At 42.4% G+C, this 22,299-nt stretch overlaps 2 pseudogenes; one reads left to right on the top strand and one right to left on the bottom strand.

Moving 5' to 3' along the window:
- Positions 1-1,351: 1,351 nt before the first annotated feature.
- On the bottom strand, positions 1,352-2,289 carry LOC148773526 (uncharacterized; annotated as a pseudogene).
- Positions 2,290-16,173: 13,884 nt separating this feature from the next.
- LOC129564076 (PAX-interacting protein 1-like) overlaps positions 16,174-22,299 on the top strand; it is a 47,020-nt pseudogene continuing 40,894 nt past the window's right edge.

Here is a 22,299-nt window from a genome sequence, read left to right on the forward strand (position 1 = left end):
TGCTGGAAAAGACTGAAGGCAAAAGGAGAAGGAAGGGCACCACATAAGATGAGTTGGTTAGATAGCACCACCGACTCAATGGACATGAATTTGAGCAAATTCCAGAAGACAGTGGGGACACAGATACAGTCCATGGGGTTGCAAAGAGCTGACTGGACACAACTTAAAAGACTGAAGAACAACAACATTCTGGTAGTTTATATATAAATATAAAGTTAAATCTGAGAAAATATTCCAAAATCAATACCGAGTGGCAGTACACAACTTTCTTATTCTCCTACTTCTTACATTGCCTTCACTTATGTTGTACTCCTTGAATACATGGATCTTAGAACCTCCCCTCCAACCAGAAGACAAATGCAGTATGAGGAAGTGCAGAAGGTAAAGCTAAAGTCAGAGATAGCACAGTAACTCAGTTTTATTTTCTGCAGTTCACAATCACCAAACAAGCTATGTGGACCCTGAGCCTCAAAGCAATACCACAGGCACAACATGAAGCTAGTTCAAACTACTGCAGAAAGCAATGCCCTGGAAAAGGACACTTGAAGAAAGGGCACATAGGCTAGGTTTAAGCCCCTCTTCTGTGCTGAGACTTAGCAAGAAGTGGGGGCACAAAGTGCTGCAAGGTACAGATCACCAGGGAAAGCTGCTCCAGACGAAAGGCAATGGACGTCTGGAGCAGGCCAGGGTCTTCAGCAGTCAATTGGCTAAAAGGGAGGGAAAATGAAATTGAAATTCGCACAGAGAAGGAGGAAGAGGAGCATGTCCTCCCTCTGTCCCCACACACTGACAAGGCCAGAGCACCACACTTCCCCTATAGACTTAACCCTCCATTATGGCTCCTCCTGTGCCGAGACTGGTCACCACCTGCCACACCTCCCACACCCTGGCCCCCTTTAGAACTGACAGAATGAACAGGCAGCCATTAACATTGAGTTCCTTCCAAATCTTCCCTAGCAGTGGAGTACTTGAGACAGGAAGTGGCGGGCGATCTCCGCCTCTGAGAGCAATGAGAAAGGCACGGTGAGGCTGCTGGTGGAGATATGGTTAAGGCACCATCCACACTAGTCATTTTGCCTGTATGTCAGTTTCCCTGCTCACGGAGACCCACCTCCCACTAGGCCACTGCCACTCCCTGGACATCACCACTGGACCCTCTGTATCCCTTCAGGTTGCTTTTCCTCACCACCATCCCCTGGCAGCCAGATCACCCCTGACCCATACCCTCCAGCCCCCCAGAGTACCCTTCTCCCACACTTTAGACCCAGCCGCCTGCAACCCCCCAAACCACCCTGACACCTGTGGCCGCCTGGCCCACCAGGGCTCCTGGAATAAGATATGACTGGAGAGGTCAGTTACTCAGAACTCTGGCTTCAGGCGCAGCATCTCCACCAGGCCCTGGAGCATTGGGTGCCCCCAGGATGTGCAGAATGGCACCAGCTGTGCCTCCTGACTCTCCTGCAGTGTTGGGGCCTCTGGGATTAGCCTGGTAACTGGCGCAGCCAGGGACTCTAGGGTTGATGGCGTCATGAGGGCCAGCTGGGTCGCCAGGGCCATTGTGGCCACCAGCACCGCCCAGCACACCATGGCCACCATGTGCTGTACCCGCTGCAAAGGCCACGTCCACTGCGTCTTCATCGCCTGCCCTCGTGTCTCCTGCACCTTGTGCCTTGGCCTCCATCTTGAACCCTCCTCCCCCTCCCTCCATGTTGGGAAAAACTAAACCATCCCTATAGATCTCAGCCCTGTAGTGTGACCTGCAGCTCAGCATTGGCAGAGCACCTGTGCACACACACCCTGGGCTTGCCTCGTGATTGGTTTCCACCAACCATTGGCTCCCACAGTGGCTGCAGGTTCTAGACAATTGGCATTCTCTGCTGAAGCTTCACACGTTTGCAAGCCGTGTCGCTCCAATGCGTGTGCGCAGATGCACACCCACGTGGTCTGGACCCTCTAAGTTAGCCCTGCATCAGGCCAGGAAACCTGGTAAGCAGCTTAGCTGTGAGGCCTCTGGGTGGCGCTCCACCCTTTAGTGTGTGCGCAGCTCCTCAGTGCACATGCCCAAACAGACCCCACCCCACTCCTCTGCACATGAGACTGTTTCTGGTCCAAGTTTGCAAATCCCAAGTGAGCTCTGGTCCCTGTGCACCTCTAAGACTGCACTGCTGCCAACCTGGCCATGCTCATGGGTGAGCATCCTGCTGAGTGAAGGTCCTTGTCATCAACTTCCGGAAGGGAGTTGGGCACCCCTGGGTCAGGGCTGGTCTGTCCCTCTGATGTCCCACACATAGCTCATGTGTGTGTGTGCATGTGCATGTATGTCCATGTGTGCAGGGACAGGTGCATGCACATAGGTATCTGATGTGCATGTCTGTGTGTGTGTGTGTGCCCGAGAGAAAGAGAGTGCCTGTGCACAGGTGCTAGCCCATGTGGGTGTGTGTGAGAGAGTGTGTGTGCACAGGTGCATGGACACAGGCTTGTGTATATGTGTTTGTGGAGGTGCTTGCAAATGGGCGTTTGCATGTGCATGTGTATGAAAGAGCATGTGGTCAGGGGCATGCACATGGGCGTGTGTGTGTGTGTGAGTGAAAGAGATCATGGGTCAGAGACAAGCACACTGGCATCTGTGTGTGCTTGTGTTCATGTGCCAGTGCCTTTGCCTGGTGGTGCACGGGGACCCGGTCCTGGAGTTCTGAGACTAGGGATGTAGAGCAGGCTGTGCTTGCCCGCCTGGGGAGGGAAGCTGGGACTGCTGTTCAACTCACTGGGAATGGAATGGCGCAGGGCCACCTGGGACTCTAGGCATGCAGACTGTAGGGACTTCAGGCTGGGGGCTTACCCCAGGCCCCCCTAGAAGCACTGGTGGGACCAGCAGCACTCAAGGGCTGCCGGAAGGTCAGTGTCCCCCAGGGCAAACAGAGTCTCTTGGTCTTTGCAGGCACAACACTCATGGGCTTTCCCTCACCAGGAACAAAGTCTTCTGGCTCTCTAGAGGGCTGGAGGTGCCAGGGACCCTCAACTGGGAGGTGACCCTGTATCTGCTGGCCTGCTGTGTGCTCGTCTACTTCTTCTCTGGAAGGGGGTCAAATCAACAGACACAGTACATCCAGTGTTGATGATGGTGCTTGGGCACCACTGCCTGGGAGGTGGTATGCATCTGTAGGGAACCACTGGTGCCATGGGAGGTGACTGGATCAGGGCCACTGCCCAAGGAGGGTGCAGGTACTTTAATTAGGCCACTTGATCCCCACACCATGGCTGGATAGGCCTCTCCACGGTCCTCCAAATCCAAGGCCAGTAGCCTTCCCCACCCCCAGTGGAGGGATTAGATTGTCCTCCATTATGATGTTAGCTGTAGGAGTTTTGCAGGTTATATTGATCAGATTAAGAAAGTCTGTTTGTAGTCCTAATTTTCCGAGAGTTTTTATCATAGTGGTTGTTGAATATTGTCAAATGCTTTTATGGCATCTATCGAAATGATCATATGGTTTTACTCCTGTGTTCTTGATATGATTAATAACACTTGTTGATGATTTCCTAATGCATAACCAATATTTCACTCTTGGGATAGATCTCATTTGGTCATAATGCTTTATATATTCTGGGTTAAATTTGTTAACATTTCATTTTTTGTGCTTAACTTAATGAGGAATATTGGTCTATGGTCTTCTTTTCTTGCAATGTCTTCATCTTGTTTTGGTATTTTGTAAGGCTGGCCTCATAAAATTATTTGAGAAATGTTTCCCTTCCTCTCCTTTGTGAACAAATTTGTATGGGCATGGTGATATTTCTCCTTTACGTATTTCATAGCATTCTCTAGTTAAGTCACATGGGCTTGGAATTTTCTGTTCAATATATTTGATAGATATATTTAGGGTTTTCACTTTCTTCTTGAGTTAGTTTTGGGAATTTGTATCATTCAAGGAATTTCTTAATTTCATCTAAATTGGCATTTTTTTTTGCTTTTCTTCTTTTTTTAAATTTATTTATTTATTGGAGGCTAATTACAATATTATAGTGGTATTTGCCATACATTGACATGAATCATCGATGAGTGTACATGTGTCCCACATCCTGAACACCCCTCCCACCACCTTACCCATCCAATCCCTTTGATCATCCCAGTGCACCTTCCCTGAGTGCACTGTCTTATGCATCGAACCTGGACTGGTGATCTATTTCACATATGGCAATATACATGTTTCAATACTATTCTCTCAAATCATTTCACCCTTGCCTTCTCACACAGAGTCCAAAAGTCTGTTCTTTATCTCTGTGTCTCTTTTGCTGTCTCACATATAGAGTCATCATTACAATCTTTCTAAATTCCATATATATATATGTTAATATACTGTATTGGTGTATTTATTTCTGACTTATTTCACTCTGTATAATAGGCTCCAGTTTCATTCACCTCATTAGAACTGATTCAAATGTGTTCTTTTTAATAGCTGAGTAATATTCCATTGCGTATGTGAACCACAGCTTTCTTATTCATTCATCTGCCGATAGAAATCCAGGTTGCTTGCGCGTCCTAGCTATTGTAAACAGTGCTGTGATGAACATTGGGGTACACGTGTCTCATACAATTCTGGTTTGCTCGGTGTGTATGCCCAGTAGTGGGATTGCTGGCTCCTGTGGCAGTTCTATTTCTAATTTTTAAAGGAATCTCCACACTGTTCTCCATAGTGGCTGTACTAGTTTGCATTCCCACCAACAGTGAAGGAGGGTACCCTTTTCTCTGCACCTTCTCCAGCATTTATTGTCTGAAGACTTTTTGATAGCAGCCATTCTGACTGTCGTGAGATGGTAACTCATTTTGGTTTTGATTTGCATTTCTCTGATAAAGAATGATGTTGAGCATCTTGGCATATGTTTGCTAGCCATCTGCATGTCTTCTTTGGAGAAATGTCTGTTTAGTTCTTTGGCCCGTTTTTTGATTGGGTCATTTATTTTTCTGGTATTGAGCTGCATGAGCTGCTTGTATATTTTTGAGATTAATTCTTTGTCAGCTTCTTCATTTGCTATTATATTTCCCATTCTGAAGCCTGTCTTTTCACCTTGCCTATAGTTTCTTTTGTTGTGCAAAACTTTTCATTTTAATTAGGTCCCATTTGTTTATTTTTTCTTTCATTTCCATTGCTCTGGGATGTGGGTCATAGAGGATGCTGCTATGATTTAGGTCAGAGGTTGTTTTGGCTGTTTTTCTCTAGGAATTTTATAGTTTCTGGTCTTACATTTAGATCTCTAATCCATTTTGAATTTATTTTTGTGTATAGTGTTAAAAAGTGTTCTAATTTTATTCTTTTATAAGTAGTTGACCAGTTTTCCCAGCACCACTTGTTAAAGAGATTGTCTTTTCTCCATTGAGTATTCTTGCTTCCTTTGACAAAGATAAAGTGTCCACAGGTGCATGGATTTGCCTCTGGGCTTTCTATTTTGTTCCATTGATCTATATATCTGTCTTTATGCCAGTACCATACTGTCTTGATGACTGTGGCTTTGTAGTATAGTCTGAAGTCAGGCAGGCCGATTCCTCCAGTTCCATTCTTCTTTCTCAAGATTGCTTTGGCTATTCGAGGTTTCTTGTATTCCCACACAAACTGTGAAATTCTTTGTTCTAGTTCTGTGAAAAATACTGTTGCCAGCTTGATAGGGATTTCATTGAATCTATAGATTGCTTTGGGTAGTATACTCATTTTCACCATATTGATTCTTCTTATCCACGAACTTGGTATATTTCTCCCTCTATTTGTGCCATGCTTGATTTCTATCATCAATGTTTTACAGTTTTCATCCCTAAGTATTTTGTTCTTTTCGTTGCAGTGGTGAATGGAATTGTGTCCTTAATTTCACTTTCTGTTTCCTCTTTGTTAGTATATAGGAATGAAGGGGATTTCTATGTGTTAATTTTATATCCTACAAGTTTACTGTATTCATTGATTAGCTCTAGTAATTTTCTAGTGGTATCTTTAGGGTTTACTATGTAGAAGATCACATCATCTGCAAACAGTGAGAATTTTACTTCTTTTCCAACCTGGTTTCCTTTTATTTCTGTTTTTTCTCTGATTGCCTAGGTTAAAACTTCCAAAACTATGTTGAATAATAGTGGTGAGGGTGGGCACCCTTGTCTTGTTACTGACTTTAGAGAAAATGCTTTCAGTGTGTCAGCATTGAGGATAATGTTTTCTGTGGGTCTATCATATATGACTTATTATGTTGAAATATGTTCCTTTTATTCATGCTTTCTGGAGGGTTTTTCATCATAAATGAGTGTTGAATTTTGTCAGAGTCTTTATCTGGAAAAGCCCACTTGGTTATGGTCTATGATCATTTTAAAATTTTATTGGATTCTATTTGCTAGAATTTTGTTGTGGATTTTTTAATCTATGTTCATGAGTGATATTGGCCTGTTGTACTGTTTTTTGTGTGCCATCTTTGTCTGGTTTTGGTATTAAGGTGATGATGGCCTCATAGAATGAGTTTGGTGGTGTACCTTCCTCTGCAATTTTCTGGAAGAATTTGAGTAGGATAGGTGTTGGCTCTTCTCTAAATTTTTGGGAGAATTCACCTGTGAAGCCATCTGGTCCTAGGTTTTTGTTTGTTGGAAGATTTTTTTATTCCAGTTTTGATTTCCATGCTTCTGATAGGTTTGTGAAGATTTTCTATTTCAATTTCAGTTTTGGAAGGCTATACTTTTCTAAGAATTCATCAGTTTCTTCCAAGTTATCCATTTTATTGCCATATAGTTGCTGATAGTAATCTCTTATGATCCTTTTTATTTCTGTGTTGTCTGTTGTGATTTATCCATTTTCATTTCTAATTTTGTTGATTTCATTCTTTTCCTTATTTTCTTGATGACTCTGGCTACTGGTTTGCCTATTTTATTTATCTTCTCAAAGAACCAGCTTTTAGTTTTGTTGAGTTTTGCTCTAGTCTCTTTTGTTTCTTTTTCATTTATTTCTTGTCTAATTTTTATGATTTCTTTCTGTCTACTAACCCTGGAGTTCTTCATTTATTTTTCTAGTTGCTTTAGGTGTAAAGTTAAGTTATTTATTCAATTTTTCTCTAGTTTCTTGAGGTAGGCTTGTATTGCTATGACCCATCCCCTTAGCACTGCTTTTACTGAATCCCATAGGTTTTGGCTGGTTGTGTTTTCATTTTCATTTGTTCATATGCATATTTTGATTTTTTCTGTGATTTTTTATTACAATGAGTGTTGTTTAGCCACTATATAATTGTATTTTTACTAGTTTTTTCCTTTTTTCCTGTTCAGTTCAGTTTAGTCGTTCAGCCGTGTCCGACTCTTTGCGACCCCATGAAGCACAGCATGCCAGGCCTCCGTCCATCACCAACTCCCAGAGTCCACCCAAAACCATGTCCATTGAGTCGGTAATGCCATCCAACCATCTCATCCTCTGTCGTCTCCTTCTCCTGACCTCAGTCTTTCCCAGCATCAGGGTCTTTTCAAATGTCAGCTCTTCGAATCAGGTGGCCAAAGTATTGGAGTTTCAGCTTCAGCATCAGTCTTACCAGTTAACACCCAGGATTGAACTCCTTTAGGATGGACTGGTTGGATCTCCTTGCAGTCCAAGGGACTCTCAAGAGTCTTCTCCAACACCACAGTTCAAAAGCATCAATTCTTCAGCAATCAGCTTTCTTTATAGTCAAACTCTCACATCCATACATGACCACTGGAAAAACCATAGCCTTGACTAGATGGACCTTTGTTGACAAAGTAATGTCTCTGCTTTTTAATATGCTGTCTAGGTTTAATGTGCTGTCTAACTTTCCTTCCAAGGAGTAAGTGTCTTTTAATTTCATGGCTGCAATCACCATTTGCCGTGATTTTGGAGCCCATAAAATTAAAGTCAGCCACTGTTTCCACCGTTTCCCCACCTACTTGGCATGAAATGATGGGACCGGATGCCATGATCTTAGTTTCCTAAATGTTGAGCTTTAATTAAACTTTTTGACTCTCCTCTTTCACTTTCATCAATAAGCTCTTTAGTTCTTCACTTTCTGCCATAAGGGTGGTGTCATCTGCACATCTGAGGTTATTGATATTTCTCCCGGCAATCTTGATTCCAGCTTGTGCTTCTTCCAGCCCAGCGTTCCTCATGATGTACTCTGCATGTAAGCTAAATAAGCAGGGTGACAATATACAGCCTTGACGTACTCCTTTTCCTATTTGGAACCCATCTGTTGTTCCATGTCAACTTCTAACTGTTGCTCCCTGACCTGCATACAGGTTTCTCAAGAGACAGGTAAGGTGGTGTGGTATTCCTATGTCTTTCCAAATTGTCCACAGTTTATTGTGATCCACACAGTCAACATCTTTGGCATAGTCAATAAAGCAGATATAGATATTTTACTGGAAATTTATTGCTTTTTCGATCATCCAGCTAATGTTGGCAATTTGATCTCTGGTTCCTCTACCTTTCCTAAATCCAGCTTGATCATCTGGAAGTTCACGGTTCACTTGCTAATGCTTGGCTTGTAGAATTTTAAGCATTACTTTACTAGCGTGTGAGATGAGTGCAATTGTGCAGTAGTTTGTGCTTTCTTTGACATTGCCTTTCTTTAGGATTGGAATTAAAACTGACATTTTCCAGTCCTGTGGCCACTTCTGAGTTTTCCAAATTTGCTGGCATTTTGAGTGCAGCACTTTCACTGCATTGTATCTCAGGATTTGAAATAGCTCAACTGGAATTCCATCACCTCCACTAACTGTGCAGGTAGTTATGCTTTCTAAGCCCCACTTGACTTCACATATCAGGATGTCTCGCTGTAGGTGAGTGAGCATAGCATTGTGATTATCTGGGTCATGACGATTTTTTTTTTTTTACAGTTCTTCTGTGTATTCTTGCCACCTCTTCTTAATATCTTCTGCTTCTGTTAGGTCCATACCATTTCTGTCCTTTATTGAGCCCATCTTTGCCTGAATTGTTCCGTTGGTATCTCTAATTTTCTTGAAGAGATCTCTTGTCTTTCCCATTCTATTTTTTTCCTCTATTTCTTTGCATTGATTGCTGAGGAAAGCTAACTTTCTCTCCTTGCTGTTCTTTGGATCTCTGTATTTAAATGGGTATATCTTTCCTTTTCTCCTTTGCTTTTTGCTTCCCTTCTTTTCACAGCTATTTGTAAGGTCTCCTCAGACAGCCACTGTAATTTTTTGCATTTCATTTTCTTGGGGATGGTCTTTATTCCTGTCTACTGTATAATGTCAAGAACCTTTGTCCATAATTCATCATGCTCTCTGTCTATCAGATCTGGACCCTTAAATCTATTTCTCACTTCCACTGTATTGTCATAAGGGATTTTATGTAGGTCATACCTGAGTGGTCTAGAGGTTTTCTCCACTTTCTTCAATTTCATTCTGAGTTTGGCAAAAGGGAGTTCGTGATCTGAGCCACAGTCAGTTCCTGGTCTTGTTTTTCCACCTGGATAGAACTTCTCCATCTTTGACTGCAAAGAATATAATCAATCTGATTTCGGTGTCGACCATCTGGTGATGTCCATGTGTAGAGTCTTCTCTTGCGTTGTTGGAAGAGGGTGTTTGCTATGACCCGTGCATTCTCTTGTTCTCTTTCTCCCAGTAGTTGACATCTAATCTTTCTGCATTGTGATTAGAAAAGATATTTGAAGTGATTTCATTTTATATTAATTTACCAAGGCTAGATTTATGGCCCAGAATGTGATCTATCCTGGAGAATGCTCCATGTGCACTTGAGAAAAAGGTGAAATTCATTTTTTGGGGGGTGTGTGTGAAATGTCTTATAGATATCAATAAGTTCTAACTGGTCCATTGTATCATTTCAAGTTAATTAGCAAGTATCATTTCCTTGTTAATTTTCTGTTTGGTTGATCTATCCAAGGTGTGTGTGATGTATTAAAGTTTCCCACTCTTTTTGCATTACTGTTAATTTCCCTTTTCATACTTGCTAGCATTTGCCTTATATATTGCTGTGCTCCTGTGTTGGGTGCATATATATATTTATAATTGTTAAATCTTCTTCTTGGATTGATCCTTTGATCATTATGTAGTGTCCTTTGTCTCTTGTCATGGTCTTTATTTCAAAGTCTATTTTATCTAATATGAGTATCACTATTCCTGTTTTCTTTTGGTCTCTATTTGCCTGAAATGACTTTTTCTAGCCCTTCACTTCCAGTATGTATGGGTTCCTTGTTTTGAGCTGGACCTCTTGTAGACAACATATATAGGGGACTTGTTTTTGTATCCATTCAACCAGTCATTGTCTTTTGGTTGGGACATTCAACCCATTTATATTTAAGGTAATTATTGATAAGCTTGATCCCATTGCTATTTAATTTTTTGTTTGGGGTTTGAGTTTATACACCTTTTCTGTGTTTCCTGTCTAGAGAAGATCTTTTAGCATTTGCTGAAGAGCTGGTTTTGTGGTGCTGAATTCTCTCAGGTTTTGCTTGCCTGTAAAGCTTTGATTTCTCCTTCATATTTGAATGAGATCCTTGTTGGGTATAGTAATTTGGGTTGTTGGTTTTTCTCTTTCATTACTTTAAGTATGTTTTGTCATTCCCTTCTGGCCTGAAGAGTTTCCATTGAAAGATCAACTGTTATCCTTGTGGGGATCCCCTTGTGTGTTATTTGTTGCTTTTCCCTTACTGCTTTTAATATTTGCTCTTTGTGTTTGATCTTCATTAATTTCATTAATATGTGTCTTGGGGTGTTTCACCTTGGGTTTATCCTGTACTCTATGGGTTTCATGATTTGGGTGGCTATCTCCTTCCCCATTTTAGGGAAGTTTTCAACTTTTATCTCCTCAAGTATTTTCTCATTCCCTTTCTTTTTTGTCTTCTTATGGGGCTCCTATGATTCAAATATTGGGGCATTTAACACTGCCCCAGAGGTCTCTGAGGTTGTCCTTATTTCTTTTAATTCTTTTTTTGTTCTTTTTTCCTGTATGCTTCATTTATTTACACCATTCTGTTTCCCACCTCGCTTATCCTATGCTCTGCCTCAGTTATTCCACTGTTGGTTCCCTTCAGATGCTTTTAATCTCAGTTATTGCATTATTCATTATTGATTGACTCTTTTTTATTTCTGCTAGGTACTTGTTAAACATTTCTTGCATCTTCTCAATCCTTGTCTCTAGTCTATTTATCTGTAACTCCATTTTGTTTTCAAGATTTTGGGTCATCTTTTCTATCATTTTTCTGAATTCTTTTTTAGGTAGACTCCCTATCTCCTCCTCTTTTGTTTGGTTTGTGAGGCATTTATCATGTTCCTTTACCTACTGACTATTTTTTCTGCCTTTTCATTTTGTTTAGATTGCTGTGTTAAGTTCGGCATTTCTTTAAGGTGGAAGATTGTGGTTCCCCTTTATTGTGGAGGTTACTCCCTGTGGGAGGGATTAGGATGAAAGGCTTGTCAAGGTTTCCTGGTTAGGAAAACTTGTATCAGTGTTCTGGTGGGAGGAGCTGGATCTCTGGAGTGCAAAGAAGTGTCCAGTAGAAACTTTTAGGGTGTCTATGGGGGTGGCCTGACTTTGTGCAGCCTGTATTTTAATGTTCAGGTCTGTGTTCCTGCATTGCTGGAGAATCAGCATAGTATGTCTTGCTCTGGAACTTATTGGCTCTTGGTTTCAGTGTAGGTATGGAGGCTTTTGGATGAGCTCTTGTTGATTCATGTTCCCTGGAGTCAGGAGTTTTCTGGTGTTATCAAGTTTTGGATTTAAGCCTTCTGCCTCTGGATTTCAGTCTTATTCCTACAAGTAGCGTCAAGACTTCTTCATCCATACAGTATAGATGATAAAACATCTAGGTTAATGGTGGAAAGAGGTTCACAGAGTTTCATGGAGAAGAGAAGAGGGAGGATGAAGACAAACGTAAGTGAGAGCACAAAGGGGAGAGAGCAATCAAGCCAGTAATCACACCTCTAAGTAAAAATGGGCCCTGAAGATTAGATTCTTCAGGGTACAAAATTGATACCAAATACCCAAAAGCAAAGATTAAAATTCTAGAGTAAAGGTTAGACTCTCAAAAATGCAATATTAAAAATACTAAACAAAATCGAGCACAAAAATTATAATATATATATATATATGAAATTTGTTTTAAAATAGGGTTTTTTTTTTTTGCAAGGTAATAGTATGTTATAAAAATGAAAATTAAAGTCATAATAAAGAACTTAAAAATAAAAAAATGATAATAGTAAAAATATCTAGAGATTTGACTGGAGCTCTTGAAGGCAGTGTGCGGTTAGTTCAGTTTCAGATAGCTCCTTGTTGCAGCTTATACTTCTTCTCAAGGTCCATAGGCCCCTTCCAATTCTTAGTCAATGCTAATTACAGAGTTTTAATCTGTTGCACCTGTTACTTACAGAGTGGTTCCCTCTTCCTTGTTTATTCTGGTTTCCTCTTTGCAAGTCTCTTCAGTGTCTAATTTCCACCTTGACACAAGCGGGTGAAGGTGGTCACTTATTTAGGCTCACTTCTCCAGTTGCGTTGTGGGGAGTGAGTTCAGTTAACTTAATTTTAGTCTCTCAATCGTGGCCGACTCTTTGCGACTCCATGGACTGAGCATGCCAGGCCTTCCTGTCCAACACCAATTCCTGGAGTTTACTCAAACTCATGTCCATTGAGTCAGTGATTCCATCCAACCATCTTATCCTCTGTCGTTCCCTTCTCCTCCCGCCTTCAATCTTTCCTAGCATCGGGGTCTTTTCAAATGAGTCAGCTCTTCGCATCAGGTGGCCAAAGTATTGGAGTTCCAGCTTCAACATCAGTTCTTCAAATGTATATTCGGGACTGATTTCCTTTAGGATGGACTGGTTAGATCTCCTTCCTGTCCAAGGGACTCTCAAGAGCCTTCTCCAACACCACAGTTCAAAGGCATCGTTCTTTGGTGCTCAGCTTCCTTTACAGTCCAACTCTCACATCCATATATGACTACTGGAAAAAACATAGCCTTGACTAAATGCACCTTTGTTGGCAAAGTAATGTCTCTGCTTTTTAATATGCTATCTAGGTTGGTCATAACTTTCCTTCCAAGGAGTAAGCATCTTTTAATTTCATAGCTGAAGTCACAATCTGTAGTGATTTTGGAGCCCCCCAAAATAAAGTCTGCCACTCTTTCCACTGTTTTCCCATCTATTTGCCATGAAGTGATGGGACCAGATGCCATGATCTTAGTTTTCTGAATGTTGAGCTTTAAGCCAATATTTTCACTCTCCTCTTTCACTTTCATCAAGATGCTCTTTAGCTCTTCTTCACTTTCTGCCATAAGGGTGGTGTGATCTGCATATCTGAGGTTATTGATATTTCTCCTGGCGATCTTGATTCCAGCTTGTGCTTCTTCCACCCCAGCGTTCCTCATGTTGTACTCTGCATATAAGTTAAATAAGCAGGATGACAATATACAGGTTTTACATGCTCCTTTTCCTTTTTGGAACCAGTCTGTGGTTCCATGTCAAGCTCTAACTGTTGCTTCCTGACCTGCGTACAGATTTCTCAGCAGGCAGGTCAGGTGGTCTGATATTCCCATGTCTTTCAGAATTTTCCACAATTTATTATGATCCACACGGTCAAAGGCTTTGGCATAGACAATAAAGCAGAAAAAGATGTTTTCCTGGAACTCTCTTGCTTTTTCAACGATTGAGTGGATGGTGGCCATTTGATCTCTGGTTCCTGTGCCATTTCTAAAACCAGCTTGAACATCTGGAATTTCACGGTTCATGTATTGTTGAAGCCTGGCTTGGAGAATTTTGAGCGTTACTTAATTAGCATTTGAGATGAGTGTAATTTTGTGGTAGTTTGAGCATTCTCTGGCATTGCCTTTTTTGGGGTTGTCATTAAAATTGACATTTTCCAGTCCTGCGGCCACTGTTGATTTTTCCAAATTTGCTGGCATATTGAGCACAGCACTTTCACAACATCATCTTTTAGGATTGGAAATAACTGGAATTCCATCAATTCTTTGTTCATACTAATCCTTCTAACTTTGTTCATACTAATCCACTAGCTTTGTTCATACGAATACTTCCTAAGGCCCTCTTGACTTCACATTCCAGATGTCTGGCTCTAGGTGAGTGATGACACCATCGTGATTATCTGGGTCATGAAGATCTTTTGGTACAGTTCTTATGTGTATTTTTGCCACCTCTTCTTAATATCTTTTGCTTCTGTTGGATCCATACTGTTTCTGTCCTTTATTGTGCCCATCTTTACATAAAATGTTCCTTTGATATCTCCAAATTTTTTCAAGCGATCTCTAGTCTTTCTCATTCTATTGTTTGCCTTTATTTCTTTGCAGTCATCAGTAAAGAAGGCTTTCTTATCTCTCCTTGCTATAATTTGGAACTCTGCATCAAATGGGTATCTTTCCTTTTCTCTGTTTGCTTTTCACTTCTCTTCTATTCACAGCTATTTTTGAAGCCTCCTCAGACAGCCATTTTACTTTTTTACATTTCCTTTTCTTAGGGATTGTCTTATTCTCTGTCTCCTGTACAATGTCATGAACCTCCATCCATAGTTCATCAGGCACTGTGTCAAGCAGATCTAGTCCCTTGAATCTATTTCTCACGTCCACTGATACCGTTGTAAGGGATTAGATTTAGGTCATACATGAATGGTCTAGTGGTTTTCCCAACTTTCTTCAATTTAAGTCTGAATTTGGCAATAAGGAGCTCATGATCTGAGCCACAGTCTGCTCCCTGTCTTTTTTTTTTTTTTTTGCTGAATGTATAGAGCTTCTCCATCTTTGGGTGCAAAGAATATAATCAATCTGATTTCTGAGTTGACCATCTGGTGATGCCCATGTGTAAAGTCTTCTCTTGTGTTGTTGGAAGAGGGTGTTTGCTGTGACCAGTGAGTTCTCTTGGCAAAACTCTGTTAGCCTTTGATGTGCTTTATTTTGTATTTCAAGGCCAAACTTACCTGTTAATCAGGGTGTTTCTTGACTTCCTACTTTTGCATTTCAGTCCCCTATAATGAAAAGGACATCTTTTTTGAATGTTAGTTTTAGAAAGTCTTGTAGGTCTTCATATAACCATTCAATTTCAGGTTCTTCAACATTACTGGTCAGGGCATGGAGTTGGATTACTGTAATATTGAATGGTTTGCCTTGGAAATGAACAGAGATCATTCTGTCATTTTTGAGACTGCATCCAAGTACTGCATTTTGGACTCTTGTTTACTGTGAGAGTTACCCCATTTCTTCTAAGGGATTCTTGCCCACAGTAGTAGATATAATGTTTATCTGCGTTAAATTCACCCATTCCAGTACATTTTATTTCACTGATTCCTAAAATGTTGACATTCCCTCTTGTCATCTCCTGTTTGACCACTTCCAGTTTGCCTTGATTCATGGACTTAACATTCTAGATTCCTATGCAATATTGCTCTTTACTAATTAGGCCTTGCTTCCATCCCCAGTCACATCCACAACTAGGTGGTGTTTTTGCTTTGGCTCCTTCTCTTCTTTCTTTCTGGAGTTATTTCTCCACTGATCTCCAGTAGCATATTGGGCACCTACTGACCTGGGGAGTTCATCTTTCAGTGTCTTGTCTTTTTGCCTTTTCATACTGTTCATTGGGTTCTCAAGGCAGGAATACTGAGGTGGTCTGCCATTCCCTTCTTCAGTGGACTACGTTTAGTCAGAACTCTCCACCATGAACTGTCCATCTTTGCTGGCTCTACACAGCATGGCTCATAGTTTCATTGAGTTAGACAAGGCTGTGGTCCATGTGATTAGATTGGTAAGTTTTCTGTGATTGTGGTTTTCAGTCCATGGAACTTTCCAGGCCAGAATACTGGAGTGGGTAGTCATTCCCTTCTTCCAGGGATCCTCCCAACCCAGGGATTGAACCCAGGTCTCCCACATTGCAGGCAGATTATTTAGCAACTGAGACACCAGGAATCCCCAGTTGTAGGTTTAGTTGATATGAATACTTTTTTGCCATCATCCCTGGAGAAAAACTGTGTCAGGGCAGAACCAGATTCACATGGGAACACAGAGAGTAGCTGTGAACACTCTGGTCAAACATGTGGGAGGAAAGCCCAAAGAACGCACCAAGCAAGGGTCTAGCGTGTTGGCTTCTGCTGTCATCCATGCCACAAGTGGAAGCTCATGAATTAACCAAATCCACCTGAGGGTCTGACATTAGGGCAGAAGGAGAGTCAGTGGGTCGTCTACATGGCTCTGACTCCCGCCTTCACAGGCGACACCGTGAGGACACCCTCATACACCCCCACTGATGGGACTGGTCACAGTTTCCCAGGAGCAGAAACACTGGAGTTCAGGGATGTGCAGGCTTTGCTGGATGCAGTCGTGCCAGAGTGCTCCATATTATGGCTGCACCCATCTCCACTCCTACCGTATCCTCCGACCTCTGGGGTTTTTCTCTTCTATAACTAGCCTATTTGTATCCTTTGCCCGTTTCCACAAATCAAAATTGCAGTTATCTTCTTGATCAGGGGGATATTAAAAATATTGGTATATTCTTGATATTAATCTGATTTGGGCCTGAAACAATACTTAGCCAGTACTTCCCCACTCCTAGCTCAGAAGAATATTTTATTACATTCTCTACAGTAGCTTTTTTTATTTGGTAACTCAGGGAACATTTTTGCTGGACAGTGTTCCAGGCCTTCATGGAGATTCTGGTGTAGCCAGGAAAGACTGTCAAGAAACGAACTAATAACTACACTAGGTAGCCTATAGGAAGGTCTCGAGAACTCTGGCCAGAAGTCCAGCAGGAGAAAAGAGAGGGAGCGCTTGGAGGAGTGGTTTTCCATTTTCAACCAGATTTGAAGGAGTAATAAAGAACTTAAATTTAAAAAAAAAAAAAAACATGATAGTAAAAATATATCTAGGAATTTCTCTGGAGCTGTTAAGGGCAGTGTGGGGTCAGTTCAGTTTCAGATAGTTCCTTGTTCCATCTTAAACTTCTTCTCAAGGTCCATAGGCTCCTCCCAACGCTTAGTCAATGCTAACTACAGGGTTTTAATCTGTTGCACCTATCACTTTCAGAGCGGTTCCCTCTTTGTTCATTTTGGCTTCCTCTGTTTGCAAGTCTCTTCAGAGTCTAATTTCCATCCTGACACAAGGGGATAAATGTGGGCACTTATTTAGGCTCACTTGTTCAGTTGTACTGTGGGGAAGGAGTTCAGTTCAGTTCAGTTGCTCAGTTGTGTCTGACTCTTTGCAACCCCATGCACTGCAGCACACCAGGCCTCCCTGTCCATTACCAATTCCCAGAGTTTACTTAAATTCACGTCGACTGAGTCAGTGATGCCATAGAACCATCTTGTCCTCTGTCAGCCCCTACTCCTCCCGCCTTCATTCTTTCCAGTATCAGGGTCTTTTCAAATGCATTAGCGCTTTGCATCACGTGGCCAAAGTATTGAAGTTTCAATTTCAACCTCAGTCCTTCCAATGAATATTCAGGACTGATTTTCTTTAGGAAGGACTGGTTGGATCTCCTTGCAGCCCAAGGGACTCTCCAGAGTCTTCTCCAACCCCACACTTCAAAAGCAACAATTCTTTGACACTCAGCATTTTTTTATGGTTCAACTCTCACATCCATACATGACTACTGGAAAAACCATAGCTTTGACTAGATGGACCTTTGTCAATAAATAATGTCGCTGCTTTTTAATACACTGTCTAGGTTGATTATACTTTTCTTCTAAGGTGCAAGTGTCTTTTAATTTCATGGCTGCAGTCACCATCTGCAATGATTTTGGAGTCCAGGAAAATAAAGTCTCTCATTGTTTCTGTTGTTTCCCCATCTGTTTGCTGTGAAGTGATGGGACTGGATGCCATGATCTCAGTTATTTGAATGTTGAGCTTAAAACCAACTTGTTCACTCTTCTCTTTCATCAAGAGGCTCTTTAGTTCTTTGCTTTCTGCCATAGGAGTGGTGTCCATCTTTATATCTGAGGTTATTGATATTTTTCCCAGCAATTTTGATTCCAGCTTGTGATTCATCCTGCCCAGCATTTCACATGATGTACTCTGCATATAAGTTAAATAAGCCGCGTGACAATACACAGCCTTGACATACTCCTTTCGCAAATTCGAACCAATCCATTGTTCCATGTCTAGTTCTAACTGTTGCTTCTTGACCTGCATACAGATTTCTCAGCAAGCAGGTACGGTGGTCTGGTATTCCCATCTCCTTAAGAGTTTTCCACAGTTTGTTGTGACCCACACAGTCAGAGTCTTTGGTGTAGTCAATAAAGCAAAAGCAGATGTTTTATCTGGAATTATTTTGCTTTTTCTATGATCCAACGGATGTTGGCAATTTGATGTTTGGTTCCTCTGCCTTCAGTTTGAACATCTGGAAGTTCTTGGATCACATACTCTTGAAGCCTGGCTTGGAGAATTTTGAGCATTACTTTGTTAGCATGTGATGCATGCAATTGTGCAGTAGTTTGAACATTCTTTGGCATTACCTTTTAGTAAAATCTGTTTGTTACTGTTTTCCTTGACCATGGAAAGTTGGCTTTCAGTTTTTTTTTTTTAGCATGTAGGGAAAATTCATCATACAAAAGGTTTCTTTTTGTTACGTCCAGCACTGAACAGGGTATTAAAATAACATGGGATGTCACGCTCTGCTATATGATGTCCCTGGTTCCTGAAGCTTGTTGGGGGCTTGGCCAATGCCTATCCTGAGGAGGGGGTGAGCTTGGGGCTTGTCGTGGCTGGTGGGAGCTCCAGGTTGAGGCCTTCTGTCCAGTGTGTGTACAGGGTCCCGTGTCACCCTGAGAACGGGGAAGGGACAGCTGTGCACTGGCTTCTGGGCTGGGGAAGACTCCCCGCATGCACTCACCTGGGGCTGGGTCTCTCCTGTCCCTTGTGTGTGTGGCAGAACGGTGCAGCCACAGATGGGGAGGGCTGCGGGCTGCTGTCCAGGGTCGCAGAGTCCCATGCCTTCATGTGGGTGGAGTCTTGGCATCCTCTAGACCTTTTGTTTGTTGGGAAATAGCAGCTGTGGGTGGGAGGCTTGGTCAGGCTATTTGGCCTGGGGGAGGTCGGGGGTGGTGGGGCCATTGTGCTCACAGCAGGACTGCAGGGTCAGTGGGATAGAATAGCATACATCCTCCCCTCCACTCCTTCTGCTCTGGAGCAAGTCAGCCACTCCAAGGTGTATATCTGCCCTCACCATTCATTAGACTCTTTCATTTTACTTTCTCCATTTCACATTTTGGTGAAGAGGTCTCAAGTACGAGTAAGTTCACTTCACTGACCTGGCAGTGTGTATGCACAGGTGGGGACCACAGGTGTGTTTGAAGCCTCCCGCTGTTGAGAGTTAGCCTGTGGCTTGTAAGGTGTGCTGCTCCACTTTCTGAGGGGCCTGTGAGTTGAGGGCAGCAGCTGTTGACAAAACCTTGCCAGATCTCCACTTCCAGATCCTGCAGTCCCTCTCAGCACCAAAGAAGACACTGGAGCAGCAGGTGAAACACAGCCAACAGGGCCCAATGAGTGTGGTGCTGCTCAGCCAGGTGAAGGTGGCCCCAGAGTTGGCCCTGGCCCCACACCCCATCCTGCACCTGCAGCCCTGACAGCTCCTGCAGTTCCAGCAGCAGCATGTGGCGCATAAGCCCTAACCCCCGACCCCACTGCACCCATTCCAGCTACCTTAGGGCCACCCACACCAGTTCCCCCAGCAGCCTTTGGAGCAGCCCCAGCCTGCCCTGCAGAAGCAGCAGCTCGCCCACCTGCAGCAGCAGCACCTCCAGCACCTGCAACAGATGCAGCCAAAGCCAACAGCTCAGGCACTTCAGACCCCACCACCCAGGCACAGGTGCAGCCCCCGCTGTTTGGACATGACCCAGCGATGGTGAGTTAGTAATATGCAATTCTTTCTTTCCCTCTCCTGAAACCCTTGTACCTGTTCTTAGAGTGTTTGAGGGCAGACTGAGGATTCATGTCAGAGTAATACTTAGAAAATAAGGAATCATTAGGTTTCTCCAGTGGTTTGAGCCTCTGTACCTATCCTGAAGTGAACACCGGTGTCCTTGGAATGGCGGACTGCTGCAAGGACCACTCGGAGCACTCAGCGCCCAGACATAAACCATGGTGGTTCCCGGTTTTGAATCACATAATACAGGCGATCGAGTAGCTCCATTTGTAACAGCTGTATTTGTAAGACCTTTTGCAGAGGTCCTCAGACTACTGGTGGATACATCAAGGGCAAGTGTGACTAGCTTCATAAATTCACATCAATCTTTGCAAAATGACCTTTTTCATGTTTTGTGCACACATTCACAGAATGGGGGTTCTAGTTCATTTTCCTTGTATAATTCTGTTCTAGTCCCAGAAGAAGGCTTCTAACTGGAATGTGTGTTTGCAATCGCGGATTATCCAGAGAAGATGTCTGACAAGCAGCTGCTGGCCACCTGGAAAAGGGTGAGGTCACTGAGATACATGTACCTGCACACACACATACACGTGTACCTACACCTATACAAACTCTGGGTTGGCCAAGAAGCTCATTTGTTTTTTCTGTAAGATGGCTCTAATAGCACCTAATTGACTTTAATTTCATGAAGAACAATTTTGTTAGATTGTTCTGTGACAGCTGTCTTATCAGTATGCATTCTTTTAAAAAGTTATCAAAATTGGTGAATTTTTGTGTAGCCATTTTAATAATGAAGATGAAAGAAAGGAATATTTTTGGCATATTATACTTAATTATTTCAAGAAAGGTAAAAACACAACTGAAAAAAAAAGAGAGAGACCGCTTTGTACAGTGTATGGAGAAGGTGCTGTGACTGATCAAACGTGCCAGAAGTGGTTTGCAAAGTTTCCTGCTGGAGGTTTCTTGCTGGATGGAGCCCCTCGGCTGGGTAGACCAGTTGAAGTTGATAGTGATTAAATCGAGAAGTTAGCTGAGAACAGTCATTATACTGCATATGATACAGCTGACATACTCAGAACATCCAAATCCAGCACTGAGAAGGAGATGTACCAGCTTGGCTGTATTCTTTCCTTTGATGTTTGGGTGCCACACAAGTGAAGCACAAAAAGCCTTCTTGACCTTTTTTCCACATGCAATTCTCTACTGAAACATAACAAAAAACGTTTTGTTTTTAAAACAAATTGTGTTCAGCGATGAACAGATACTGTACAATACTGAACAGAAGAGATTTTGGGGAGAGTGAAATAAACTGCCACCAACCACACCAAAGAAGGTGGTATTTTGTATATGGAGTGAATGGAAGGGAGTCCTCCATTGTGAGCTCCTTCTGGAAGAGCAAATGATTAATTCCAACAACTACTTCTCCTGATTAGACCATCTGAAAGCAGCCCTTGATGAAAAGCACCCAGAATTAATCAACAGAAAATTCACTCTTCCATCAAGATAACTCAAGACCGAATATATCTTTGATGTTTGATGACCAAGTAAAAACTGTGAGAGCTTGTCTGGGAAGTTCTGATTCATCCACCATATTCACCAAACATGGCACCTTTGAATTTCCATTTATTTAGGTCTTTACAAAATTCTTTTACTGGAATAAAATTTTAATTTCCTAGAAGACTTTAAAAGGTACCTGGAACAGTTATTTGCTCAAGATAAAAAGTCTTGGGAAAATGAAATTATGAAGTTGCCTGAAAAGTGGCAAAAAGTAGTGGAACAAAACGGTGAATACGTTGTTCAGTAAAGTTCTTGGGGTAGATAAAAAATGCATCTTTTAGTTAAAAAAATCAAAGGAACTTTTTGGCCAACCCAAGAATGTTCTCACCCTTTTGGTAACGGTGTTCCCCTCAGTGCCACATGATGGTGTAATCACTGAAGTTGGGATACAAGACGGTATCAAAAAATTCAGAAATTCAGAAACTGAATTTAACTTTATCTTGCTTTGCTTTCTTTTTTTCCTTTTAGAATAAAGTCTCTTAAAGGCAGTGCTTCTGGCCCCAGGGACCAGTTGGCGATGTCTGAAACCTTTCTTGCAGCCACAGCAGGGGAAGTGCTCTTGGAACCTGGCTGGGGGTCAAGGTGCATCCAGCCTCCTGAGACGTGGGACACCCCACAGCACAGGACAGCTGGTTTATCTAAAACATCCACAGTGCCCTGTCTTAGAAACATAGCATCCCACTCTTCCTCCAGAAGGTCAGATGAAACAGGGCTTAGAGTTCATTTTTGCTGTGTAGTGATGGGTGGGAAAGCCCATAGATATAACTGATAGCTCCTTCACACTTTGGGAAATACACTGTGTACATACGTGGTGTGTCTCATGAACTGCTGTCCGATTGGAGATCATAAGTCCCTCTTCCCTGGGCATGAGAGCTGACTGACCATGGGTTGCGTAT

The sequence above is a fragment of the Moschus berezovskii genome, chromosome X, assembly GCF_049115385.1.
Source record: "Moschus berezovskii isolate FMDL1 chromosome X, NW_MosBer_1.0, whole genome shotgun sequence".
NCBI classification, from domain to species: Eukaryota; Metazoa; Chordata; class Mammalia; order Artiodactyla; family Moschidae; genus Moschus; species Moschus berezovskii.